Source organism: Coptis chinensis, chromosome 3 (genome assembly GCF_015680905.1).
Source record: "Coptis chinensis isolate HL-2020 chromosome 3, ASM1568090v1, whole genome shotgun sequence".
Classification (NCBI taxonomy): Eukaryota; Viridiplantae; Streptophyta; class Magnoliopsida; order Ranunculales; family Ranunculaceae; genus Coptis; species Coptis chinensis.
Window position 1 is genome coordinate 58308653 of NC_141458.1, and position 14144 is coordinate 58322796.

The following is a 14144-nucleotide window of genomic DNA, read 5'->3' on the forward strand; positions in this document are numbered from 1 at the left end:
ACATTATGAAATAATGGTTCCTACAGAGGGCTGAAAGTCTGTGAGACTGTTGATACTTTCATGTTGGTAGGCAGGCTTCTCTAGGATGTCAATGTAAACTATTCTAGGACATGCATCTTGGGTCTTTGAGGCTAAGAAAGCCAGGCTATCAACATGTCTGTTGTCTTCTCAGGGAATATGCTCCAAGGAGAATGTTGTGAACGATCTGATTAGATCCCTGATGACCTGAGCGTACTTAGATAAGTTTGCTCCATTTGTCGCATATTCTTTGGTGATCTATTTGACGATTAATTGCGAGTCACTATAATTTTTGAGCTTCTGCACTTGTAATTGTTGTGCCATGCAGAGGCCTATGATTAACACTTCAAATTCTACTTCGTTGTTAGATGTTGCGAAATCGATTTTGATAGGCTTCTATAGTTGGGTTCCTTCTACTGAAGTTTGTTGTGCCAATCCACTACCACTGTTGTTGCAAGCTCCATCTACGTAGAGGTGCCATGTGTTTGGTGTGGTAAGTTGATGGAGTGAGGTAATAGGCTCGGGTTCCCAGTTGATATCTTCGACAGGGAAGTCAACAAGGAAATCGGCAACGACATGACCTTTGCGCGACGTTCTGGGGAAGAATTCGATGTGATATTCTCCGAGTTCTTCAGTCCATTCAGCCATGCGGGCTGTTTTGTTGGTGGAACTCAGGACTTGCTTTATGGGTACGTCTGTTAAGACCTTGATGTCGTGAGCCTGGAAGTATGGTCGATACTTGCGAGCAGAGTATAACAAAGCTAACATTGTCTTCTCGATTGGGGAGTAATGCTTTTCTGAATCTGCCAATGTTTTGCTAGTGAAATAGACTGGTTTTTCGACACTTTCGCGAAAAAGGACCGAGATGATGGAAAAATCGGTAGTCGCAAGGTAAAGCCCCAGTGTTTCTCTTTCATTTAGCTTAGACAAAATGGGTGGAGTTTATAGGTAGGTTTTCAAGTCGTTGAAAGCTTTGTAGCATTCTTCTGTCCATGTGAATGTAGCACCTTTCTTCAGGATCTGAAGGAACGGTTTGCATTTGTCAGATGCACGTGAGATGAATCTGTTGAGGGCTGAGACCATGCCATATAACTTGTATATTTGTTGTTTGGAGGTTGGTTCTGGCATTTCAAGGAGAGCTCATATTTGCTTCAATATGTCGCGCTGTGAGACGAGGTACCCTAAGAATTCCCCTGAGGCTATTCCAAATACGCACTTTGATGGGTTGAGTTTCATTTTGTTTTGGCGCAATCTTCCAAAGGCATCCTGTAGGTGAGAGATGTGGTCGCTAGCCTTGGCGCTTTTGACTACCATGTCATCTATGTAGACCTCCATAGTGTCACCCAACATATCTCTGAACATTTTTGTGACAAGTTTCTGGTAGGTTGCGCTAGAGTTTTTCAAGCCAAATGGTACAACATTGTAGCAGAACATCCCCTGTTCGGTTATGAAGGACATCTTTTCTTGGTCTTCTTCTGCAAGTGGTACCTGATTGTAACTGCTGTATGCGTCTATAAATGATAGAAGTTCATGACCGTAAGTTTGATCTACCAGTCTGTCAATCCTGGGTATGGGGAAGCTGTCTTTTGGGCAATGCTTCTTGATGTTGGTGAAATCGATGCAAAGTCGTACCTGACCATTTTTCTTGGGAACGGCCACAATGTTAGCTAACAAGGTCGGGTATTAGACCTCTCTAATGAACCCAACCTTTTTGAGCTTTTCTATCTCTTCATTGATGGCTTTTCGAAATTTGAGTGCTAGTTTCCAAGCGACCTGAGGGTCGATTCCTGGCATATCAATATACGACCAAGCAAACATATCTTTATTGAGAGATAAACAATTGACAAGTTGTTCTTTGAGTTTGGGATCTAAATCAGCCCCTACATAAATAAATTTTGGGTCATCATTTCTGCCCAAATTGACTTTCTCACTTGGTTCGACTTTTGCTTGCTCTTCTTTGAGTTTATCTCCTGCTGATGCTAGAGGGCTAGAAGTTTGAGGATCTTGTGGCTTTAAGATTTCCTTTGACTTGGCAACTTGAGTTTTGACCTTGGTTGTTGTGCTCACTTGATTGCATCGGTGAGCTTCTAGTAGGTTGCTTCTGAGCTCCATTATTCCTCGAGGTCCGGGGAACCGTAGGACTTGGTGTAAGATTGATGGAACTGCTTGGATCTTGTGAATCCATCTGTGTCCCAAAATGGCTGTGTATGACGACTTGGCATCTATCACACTTCAGCGCGTTGAGGTCTTAACCATGTCTTCTTTTTCTCCAATGGAGACTGGTAGAATGACGTCTCGAAGTGCATCTGTGTGGTCTCAATTGAACCCGTAAAGTGGTGCATTTGAATCTATCATCATTGAGTCTGGTAGGTGCATATCTTTGTATGTTTGGTAGAAGAGGATGTCGCAAGAGCTACCTGGATCAATCAGGACCCGTTTGACTGTCCATTCGTTGATCTTGACGTGCACTACCAGAGCATCATTATGGGGTAGGCACACCTTGTCGAGATCTTCCTCGGTGAATGATATCTTGGTCGTAGATCGAGAGTTGGTAGGAGTGATCATCTCAGCCTTGTGGGATAGGTGGTAGATCTCTTATAGTGCTCCCATGTGCTTGCATTTTTCACGTATGGAGGTCTCGTTGTTGGAGGTGTCTATAATCATGTGGATTACCTTGTCCTCTTCATGATCGGAGGAATGTTGTTATCTGTTGTGCCTCGACCGACTTGGAGATTTAGATTGTCGAGTTGTTCTATTTCTGCTCCTCCTGTGTGCAGGTTGTTCATGACTACGACTCATGCTTCTGTTGCGGTTGGCATTCATTTTATGCCTGAGGTCGTTTTCTGGCAGGAATTCTTTCAGCTTTCCCTCTTCGACTAAGTCTTGGAGGTAGTGCTTGAGACTCCAACATTCATCTATGTCATGGTGATGGAGTTTGTGGAAGTGGCAGTATGGGCGTCTTGGGATTTCTATGACCTTGTTGATGTTTGGCTTGAAGTAAGGTGTTGTCTTTATTTTCTTCAGGACATGGCTTCGCGTCTTGGAGAAGTTGGAGAATTCTCTCTTAGTGTAAGATGCATTTTGGGAGTTGGTGCCCTTGTTATTGCCTGAATACTGCTTGATTTCTTTAGGTTCCCTTTTGTCGCTTACTACAATTACTTCTTTGCTTTTGCACTGGGCCATCCATTTTTCGTACTTCATGTACTTGTTGACTCTGTAGTACATGTCATCTAGGCGATCTGGCTTATTCCGCATGAGTGACCCTGCTAGTTCAGAATTGTCTAGGAGGGCGTTGGTGAATGCCGAGGTTGCAAAGCTATCATTGAGGCCTGACGCCATTGATAGCAATTCCTTTTTAAAGTGGCCTAAGAAAGCCCGAATAGTTTCGTCGTGTGCTTGCTTCAGCTGGAACAACGAGTCTAGGTCGACTTGCTTCTTCTTGGTGTGGACGAACTTTGCTACAAATGTCTCAGCCAGCTTGTCAAAGTTGTGGATTGAATCAGACGCTAGCGTATAGAACCAGTCTAATGCTCCGTCCTTTAGGCTTGCTGGAAAAAGTTTGCATTTCAGGTAGTCAAAGTATGGAGCGATGTAGAGCATCAAGATTTGGCTGAAACGAGCTACGTGCTGGCCTGGACACGAGCTGCCATCATACATTGGGAACTTTGGATGGATGAAATCAGTGGGAGGCTGCTTGTCCCTAACTTCGGCGGTGAATGGTGACGCTCTATATGATTTGAGCATCTTCTAGACGATTTGGGCTGCGCTGGCCTTTTATCTTGATTTCTCCAACAGCTGGGCGAGGTCGTCAAGACATTGATTGGTGGTGGTTGTGAGTGTTGTGACGGCGTTGTTATCAATGGCGTCTGGAGTCATGTTGCTAGTGTTGGACGTTGTTTGTTCGCGAAGAGTTTGATTCTCTTGCTGAAGGGTTGTAAAAGAATCCATGAGAGTTTTCACTTGATCGACTAAAGTTTTGAGATGTTCTTCCATGGTGGTTTAACCAAGCTTCGTAGGCTTGAGAAAATGGTGTGAATGGTTTTTCTCAAGAAAACGAACCGCTAAACGGCGCCAATGTAGATGTATAGGTTTCTTCTACCTATGACTTGATGTTGGGAATGATGGAAACAGCTGCACTCTTACTTTGGATAAGAGTTCCATATGTATCAAGTTTCTCGGGTCAACTTGAATCAAGCCTTATGTAGTTCATATCTCTCTATTTATAGGTGCTTGAGCTGACTTTCCTTATTTGCTCCAGGCCGTTGTCAAGTATAGATCCATATTTTGTACTCTCTTGATGATTCGCCATTACTTTTGCTGTTACAAAGTAAATGCCTCCTTTATTGGTGCGTTGACTGAACTTCGAGACCGTTGTAGATCATTTGTTTCCATGTATGGCTGTATTTGACATATGGACGACCTGGCTTGGGTCATGATTACGTCCTAGAATTGTTGTACGAGCTGAGAATATATGACTTGGTGTGTGGACACGTGTGTTGTACTGATTGATTTAAGAATGGAGGGTACTCACAATTGGTATTTGGGGTTTGGTCCGCACTAATCGAGTTGACCTTATCCTGGACACAACTTGATCCCAATCCGACAGTGTGTTTTATTGGCCATGTGGTAATTTTTAACGATTAAGATTAATTTGATCTAAACTATTGTTGTACATACACGAGTATCATCACAATATAATCTCAAAGATATGGTAGTAAAAAAACGGGAAACTAAACCAAACTCCCTCCACTTTTTGCAATAGAATAATCAAACACCATATCATTTAAATTAAAGGTTTAGTCTTACTGTATAATTACTTTCATTTAGGACTTGGTCCTTCTAAATAATATTTAATCAAGTGGCCAAAATGTGATTTGGTTGGTTTCTGTCTGTCCCTATTTTTTTTTTCTCTTCGTCTCCCTCTCCCTCTCCCTCTCCAATTCTCCATCATCTCCAACCCTTCGTCTCTAGTTCTCCGATTCCTCCTCCCTCTCCCTCTCCCTCTCTAATTCTCCCTCTCTAACCCTTCGTGTCCAGTTCTCCGATTCTCCGCTCACGCCCCCATTGCTATGCAGTATATTAGTTAGGTTTTGGCCTTTCCTCTACAGACAAAATCAAATTTAAACCATTTACCTTTCGCGTGGCAACAATGATAAACGTAAAAATTGATCCTTAATTATCTATAGAAGAACACAAATAACTAATGATCAACTACCTTATCAATATTATTCCTACTCTCAATTCATTATGCAATATAGAGAGTAAGGATTCATTCCACTCTTAATCATTAAGAGCTTAGAATTCTACTAGAAATCAAGGTGAGAATAATGAGAGTAGTGTTGTGATTTATTTAAACTAAAACTAATTATAAATTAATTAAACTAACAATGCAATAAACTAATTATAAATTAAACTAATTTAAAATAAGCAATTAAAAGGTGAATTTAATGAATAGGAAGAACATAGAGGAAGAATTAATCCATCTATGTGAAGCTATGATTATTCTAACTAGTTTCTCATGTTTTCATCTTAATCTTTATTAATCTACACAAGATAAAACAACAAAAGTTACAATTTTTATTGATCCCTAACCAATCCTAGCAATCTTTGTACTAAGATATGATTAGCATAAGAGAAATTCTCCTCCATAAATCTTTTTGTGGAGTCTAGTTCAACTTCTATAATCTCTATCTCTAGACAACTATAGAACTAGAACTTGAACTTGAAGCACATAAGACAATAAGAAAACTAAAGAAGAACAATCATAACCCTCACATAGACATCATAAAACTCCTCTAATAGAGTTTTTAGCTTAGTTTCATTGGGTTCTGATAAGAGCCCAAAACTGTAGTTTTAACCCCTTAGCAGACATACTTTTAGACCAATTATGTGAGTAATAAGTAAGAGTTAATATCGACACGTGTTTTATGTATTTCGGGCTTCAAAGTCAATTATAATGCGGGAATGTGCCACTTTGATGAGATAAAGGAGCAATGGTTGGTTACTAAGGAGTTCGGTGATTAAAGGCCAAGATTCAAGAAGACGAAGCCTTTGTAAAGCCTCGTCAAAAGATGAAAAGTCAAAGTCCACGCAAAAGGCGTAAAACAAAAGACAAGTCATGAGAACTTCCAAGACCATATCTTTGACCAGACCTCGAATTGGGCCTACCTTATGTCAAAACGACCGCCTCGAAAGAGATTTCCAATGGTCCAAGCCTTGACCAAATCAAAGGAGCAGAAGTGGACGAAAAGTCTGTTGAAGCGAACTGCAGCTGAAGAGGCCTTTATGGACCGAAGATTGGGTTTTGGGCACGATTCTACGGCCCAAAACATGGCTCCAAGCCCATGCACGATTTTGGATCTGGATGTATAAAACAAAAGCTTCACTCTTTGTTAATGGTAGCTAGTTAGACCTAAATTAAGACATAGAATTCTAGATCTAGTTTTAATTAATTAATTAAGTTTTAGTTCCATTACAATTTTGTTTTAGATTAAATTCTTGAATGATTGTTCTTGATTGATTAGATAAATAAAATAGTTATTATTCAATTTCGTTCTTGTCATTTCCATGCTAGATCTAATTTAAATTTTGTTCTTATTCCATTCCAAGCCATTAAATTAGATTCATTATTGTTAATTAAGTAAATCTCAATTTCTTACATTATGTTTAGTTTAGATTCAATGGGAAATGTTAGTTTGATGACTCAAGGCTAAACCTCCATTAGAGGGGTTGATGAAGCCTTGATGAAAACTTAGTTGTTAGTATAGAATTGGTAGTAGAATCTATTCCACTCTAGAAGGTCGTGTTTTAGCCATGAGAATGGGTGGACGACCTCACATGCTAGTTAGTATCCGTAGGAATGCCATGAACACTAGGGATTAGACTCGAAATTCTTGCCGTGGAAAACGTAGTAAGAATCGAGATACCGACAATCTATACTAGGTTATTAAGTTGGATTTGAGGTGGATTTAATTCCCCTATTTCTTTATCTAGAGTCAACAATCGTATTTCGTAGCTTCGTGAGATTATCTTTAGTTTATATTTTATCTTGTTATTTATTATATCTAGTTATTTAAAATAACGCTGCCTTGTTAGCATAACATTTCGTGAAAGCTCTCATTGACTTAGGGCTGATTTCTTAGACTTAGAAGACAATCCATGCTAGGGAACTAGGAGTGGAACGAACTTCCTACTCCACTTAGTGCAATTCGTGATGAGAGTAGTAGAAGCTTTGATAATTGAGATAGTAAAAGATAGTTTTAGTTTACTTACGTTGTGAATTCATCGCTCGTTTTAAGTAGGTAGACTATACATTTTATAGTTATCAAATGCATACCGCCATCTTAGTTACACTTTAGCATTGTTTTCATAGTAGAAGTAGTCATTTTAAGTCCCATTAAACCCACCCACCCTTGTTTGTTTCATATACTGTGGTTGCCCATTTCAGTTGTGACAAATTCGCGAGAAAAGGCGGCCAGCTTAAAGGAGAGCCGACCAGCTTAAGTTATTGGAATTTCTCGATACCACCGAAGCGCGCTCACAAGCCCACCAAAGCGCGACCCGCCAAACATCGAACTCGACTTCACATCGAGCGACCCACCCACCCCATTTGGAGCGCGACCCTAAAAATGGCTGTAATCTGAAAATTACTTCGAGCGCCGAAGGCTTCTATGCTGCCGAAGCGCCAAAGTGTTAAAATTTCCGGATTTCCACAGTTTGATTCGAACTTTGATCTTTCATATTTTTCAGTGTTCTAACCTGCTATATACACTGAACAAGCGTAAACAAGACGCTTATTCATAAGCTTAAGCAAGGACGAATCGTATATCCCTTCTTCCATACCTCGCATTTCCAGTTAGAGGTTTTCTACTAGTATATCAGAATTGTTTGGAGTGTTGCATGTTTAGTTAAGCTCAACTTAGTCTTGCATGAGATTAAGGTCTGGTCGAACAAAAACAACAAACGTAATTACACGACAACAAACAAGTCTATCTAGTACACCACCCACGACACCTCTAACTACTATCACACACACCATACCTGACATAATGGCTGAAGAAAGAGAGACTCCTCTCTCCGACTTTTACAAAGCCTTGAGCGATAGCCCTAAATCGTCGTGCATCGTTCTAGGAAGGACCAAGTGGGGATTTTTGAATCCCCAAACATATTTAATTTGTTACCCGCTTTTCATGGGTTAGACCATGAAAAACCTTATCGGCAAACATACGTGGGGATTGAACAAGTCCTTATAACATTCCATCATCCTACAAGAGGGTGCGAACAAATTAAACCGAGGGTATTCCCTTTCACATTAGCCCGATAAGGGCGGCGCCTTGGTTAACCGCCCAAGCCTAATTTGTGGACTCGTGGGCTAAACTTGTTCAAATTGTTTATGGAACATTTTACCCACCCCTAAAGACGGATGAGATGCTTTCAAAGATTCATTTTTCCGTAATCCTCATGAATCATTTTCTCGAGGCATGGAATCGTTTCACCGATCTCCTTATAGAGTGTCCACATCATAACTTAGCTAAAGACACACGTTAGTTCGTGCCTTTTCAAAGGTCTTCTACACCACCATAAAGAAGTCCTTGACATAATGAATGGGAGTAGTTTCCTAAGTAAAGGAGCCCTGAGGCTTACAAATTTTAGAAGACCAAACTAAACGGAATAATAATTGGGGGTAGTGATGATATCCCCCGGCTCAGCCTAGTTCTTCTTCAACAAGAAAGGCGGCGGTATGTTTGAGACGAAAACCGATCCGTAACTTAAAAATCTAATCGAATCTCTAACTAAAAAGTATAGGCTATTTTCGCTTTCAACAAAAGCCTATCCCCGTCATGAATGTAAACTCCAACCCATGTAATTTCTGTTTGAGTCCAGAGCACCTCGACGATTATTGTCCTCTAGCTTATGAACAACAACCACGTAACAAGATAATGTTTACTCTATTAATAACTATCCTATTCCTAACGCTTTGAGACAACATCCCAACTTCGGTTGGAGAAATAATCAACAAGTAACACCTCCGTGGTACAATAATCAAAACGCGTTAGGCAAGCAAACAATTATAACCAAGCTCCACCTAGACAAGGACAAGGTCAAGGAATTATAATAATTATAACAAACCAAGCTTAAACCACGACAAGGTCAAGCACAAGGTCAGAATAATTATAATAATTATAATACCAATAGAGGTATCGCTTAGGTTAATAATAATAACTATCACAACCCACCCATAAATAATCAACGAGATAGTTCCAATACCACACCACCCGTGACTACTACACCTACACAACCGGATGGATGATCGACGCTTTTATACAAGTTACCCAACAACTTTTCCGACATAATGACTCAATCAAACCAACAGATTTTACAATCCATAAATCGGGGCATACAACAAGCTTAGCCCAAGCTTAAAGCCCAACCAAAAGGCGTGTTTCGTGGACAAGCAATACCAAACCTAAAAAAAAAGAACAAAACAACCTTTGAGGTAAACGGTAATTCTAGTAACGGAAACTACAATCGTAGGTGACCTAAATGCCATCACCACTCCGCTCGGAAGAGTGGTTGATAACAAAGTAACTACGCCTATAGTTACCCCATCCGTAATCCCTACACCGGATATCGAACTAGATACCGCGAATAGAAACGAGGAGCCTACCACGGTAGAGGTACCGGTTAAATCACAACCAAAGAAACCGAAAGCCAAGGTTACACGCCAAGTAGAGCCATATGCTAAATATAGATTTAAACCACCGTTCCCTCAAAAATTAGCCATGCTAACCGTGGGATACAAACTTTGAGGAAATTAGGAACGTTTTCAAGAATCTAACGATAAACCTTCCTTTTTTGAAGCTATTAAAAGCTACCTAACCACGCTTAAGTTTCTTAAAGAGTTGTGCACTACTAGGCGAAAGACCAACATACCTAAAGACGCCTTTTAACCAACAGTTCCCAACTTTATCCTAAAAATAATGGAATTGTTAAGTACAAGGACCCCGGTCGCCCCATCATGTAAAATGCACCTTAGGAGATTCCTACACGACGACCGCCTTTATTAGACCGGGGGCGAAGTGTTAACTTACTCCCGTGATTACTTGTATAAACAAATAGGTCTACATGAAATGCAACCTACAAAAATAACGCGTTGCAATTAGCGGACAGTCAATTAAGTATCCTAAAGGTGTAGTGGAAAACGCGTGTTTGTTAAGGTTCGTGGATTTCTACTATCCCGCTTTGATTTTGTTATCCTCGATACGTAAGTCGCTAATGACTCAGACCGATCATTTTAGGACGCCCTTCTTGGCAACCGCCAACGCGCTTTATAAATTGTCGCGATGGAAAGATGTCCTTATCTTTTGGCCATCTTTCTCGCCGAGGTAAATGTTTTAAAATGATGAAACAGATTTACCGATTCGCCCGTAGATGGGGAGGTTAGCATGATCGAGAGTTTAGCTCAAGATTATTTTAACAACACGCTTTCGAAAACAATATGTACAAATTCCTTTCTTTTGGAACTTCAGATTTTGTAAATGACTCCTACTTAGAGGAAGTCAACACCATCCCCGAGTCCACACCAATTGTAGACCGTCGGTTGCTCCATATATCGATTACTTAAGACTTGCTACCTAAGCAAGTCTTCATTACGCAAGATAAGGACACTTATGAAACATCAATGGACATTTCGTCCAAGCGATTCTTAAACCTCTTCCCCGGAGTTAAAATATATTCAACTTGATCCGATGGTAGTCACCCGATAATTATATCTTCTCGTTAACTAAGGATGAAGAGACATGTTTAATAAGGGTGATAAGGGAACATCGGTCTGCGATTGGTTGGTCCCTAGCCGACATTAAAGCGGAATTGACCCCAATGTTTGCACTCATCGTGATCCATTTGAGGATAACGCGAAGACTTCGCGAACCTCGGCGTCGCTTGAACCCCGCCATGAAAGAGGTGGTTAGGGAAGAAGTCTTGCGCGATTACTCGATCGCGGGTATTATATACCCAATCTCCGATAGCGAATGGGTAAGTCCCATTCATGTAGTTCCTAAGAAATCGGGGAGTTACCATGGTACGTGAACGGGAAGGGTGACTATGTTGTCACTCAAGGTCCTATGAAATGGAGAATCAGATTGATTACTGACGCGTTTAAATGCTATGACACGAAAGGATCACTTTCCCCTTACCATTTATAGATCGGATGCTAGAACGCCTAGCTGGTCATGCCTTTTATTGTTTTCCGGATGGCTACTCCGGCTATTTTCAGATTATTATTGATATTGATGACCAAGAAAAGACAACCTTCACATGTCCCTTCTAACATATGCCTATAAACTAATGCCTTTTGGCCTTTGTAATGCCCCCGTACCTTCCAAATGATGTATGCTTCATATATTTAGTGACATGGTAGAGCTTTTATGGAAGTGTTCATGGATGATTTTTCTATCTATGGAGACTCCTTTACAGAATGTTTGTCTAACCTATCTAAGGTCTTGACGGTGTGTGAAGAAAAGAGCCCTCGCTTTTAAATTGGGAAAAGTGTCATTTCATGGTCAAAAGGGCATAAGACTAGGTCATATTGTATCTAGTGATGGCATCAAGTAGATAAAGCCAAACTAGATAAGATAGTGACCCTACCTAAAACCACGGACTGTCCGTGAGATTAGAGCCTTTCTAGGCCATGCAGGGTTTTATAGGCATTTCATTAAAGATTTTTCAAAATAGCTAGGCCTTTAACTAACCTCGCTTTTGAAGGATGCAATCTTTGATTTTAATTTTAACTGTAAACAGGCTTTTGAAACCTTAAAAGCCGCCTCTAACCACGCACCTATTATACAGCCTCCCGATTGGTCTAAACCTTTCGAACTCATGTGTGATGCTAGTGACTATGCGGTTTGGTGCCGCGTCTTTTGGGACGTAAACTAGATAATAAGTCCATCTGTTATTTATTATGCTAGTAAAACATTAAACGACGCCAACGGAATTATACAACTACTGAAAAAGAATTTTAGCTGTCATTTATGCTTTAGATAAATTTCGTCCTTATTTGGTTGGTTCTAAAACTTTAGTTTACACGGACCATGCAAATTTCTTAGGTACCTTCTTGCAAAGAAGGATGCTAAGAGAGATTAATCCGATGGATTCTTCTCCCCGCAAGAGTTCACATTAGAAATAAAGGACAAAAAGAGGGTCGAAAACGAAGTTGCCGCCACCACTTATCTAGACTTACAAATGACGATAGTAGTGATTCCGAGTCCATACCGGATTCTTTTCCCCGATGAGCATCGTATGCTATTTTTTCAACACCATGGTATGCGGACATCGTAAATTATTTAGCGGCTGATGTTATGCCTTATAATTGGACAAGAAATGAACGTGAAGAAGTTCTTGGCCGAGTCAAGTTATACTCTTGGGATGAGCCCTACCTTTTTAAGTATTGTGCGGATCGATTATTCGTTGCATTCCCGGTGGGAATATAATGAAGTTCTATCGCTCTGCCATGACAAAGAGTGTGGTGGCCACTTTAGCGGAATGAAAACAGCCGCTAAAGTTCTTCAATGTGGATTTTATTGGCCTACCCTTTTAAGGATGCCCAAGTGCATTGCAAGACGGTATTCATTGCCAACAACTTGGGGCTTAATCAACGGCAGCGTAATATGATGCCATTAAATCCAATCTTGATAGTAGAAATTTTTGATGTTTGGGGTATTGATTTCATGGGCCCTTTCCCCGTTTCCCACGGTTATATTTATATTCTAGTTCTTTGTGGACTCGTGTCTAAATGGATAGAGGCCCTAGCTTGCCAGAAGAAATGACCATAAAACCGTTGTATTTTTATTAAAGAATATATTTTCGTCGGGTTTGGCATTCCTAAAGCCATCATTAGTGATGGTGGAACACATTTTGCAACAGAGTTGTTGCATCCCTAGTGAAAAAAGTATGGAGTTACACACAAAGTTGCAACTCCTTATCATCCACAAACTAGAGGCCAAGTAGAAGTTTCTAATAGGAAATCAAAAAGATTTTAGAAACAACAAGAAACCCCGATAGGAAAAACCGGTCAAGCGTCTATCGGATGCCTTATGGGCATATAGAACTGCTTTCAAAACTCCTATAGGTATGTCTCCCTTTAGACTTGTATTTGGGAAACCATGTCATTTGCCCGTTGAATTAGAGCACCGCGGCTCGTGGGCTATAAAAAGCCTTAACTACAATATTGATGAAGCGGGTGTCAAACGCTTGAAGTTACAATTAAATGAGCTTGAAGAAATCCGTGGCGATTCTTACGATCTCGTGAAGGATTATAAAGCTAACATGAAACGTGTTCATGATAAGCATATCTTGCAAGAAAGAGTTTGTGGTCGGACAAAAGGTTTTGCTTTACAACTCCCCGCCTACATATTTTCCTGTGGAAACTAAAACCCGTTGGTCCGGTCCTTTTCTCGTTATGAAGTCACCCCCTTACGGGGCAATTACCTTGGTAAATCCCAAGGACAACAAGTACCTTTCAAGTTAACGGTCAACGATTAAAACATTTTCACTTAACTTCGCCCCCGATATAGAGGAAGTCCTTTTACTGGGACCTATATATGAGGAATGACCCTTGTCATTGGTGTACTTCCTTTCACTTCCATTTAATGGTAAGTACACCATTAAGGTAACCGGCCCTCCCTATGGAGTGTGTGGCTCTAAGTACCGGATCCTAAGTCCGGTTCACATATTTCACGTTTTCTACTCTTGCATGTTTTCTCGGATTTTTGAGTCATGTTTTTCTATGGTGTGAATTATGTCTTTATTTGCTTAATGTTTTTGCTTATTAAAAAAAAATAATAAAAAAATAAATAAAAAAATAAAAATAAAAATAAAAATAAAAATAAAAATAAAAATAAAAATAAAAATAAAAAAAAAATAATAATAATAATAATAATAATAATAATTGTTTTCATTTTTAGATATAGATATATATCTAAACCCATAGAACTAGCAATCCAACAAGTCTTGGGAATCTGACTTTAAACGACCCATGTTAAAACAAATTTTGTGTTTAAAAATTTGTTTGGGGGTGGGAACTCAGTCTTTCCATCCGGATTGCTCGAACTTTCTATTTGTGTTGCTTA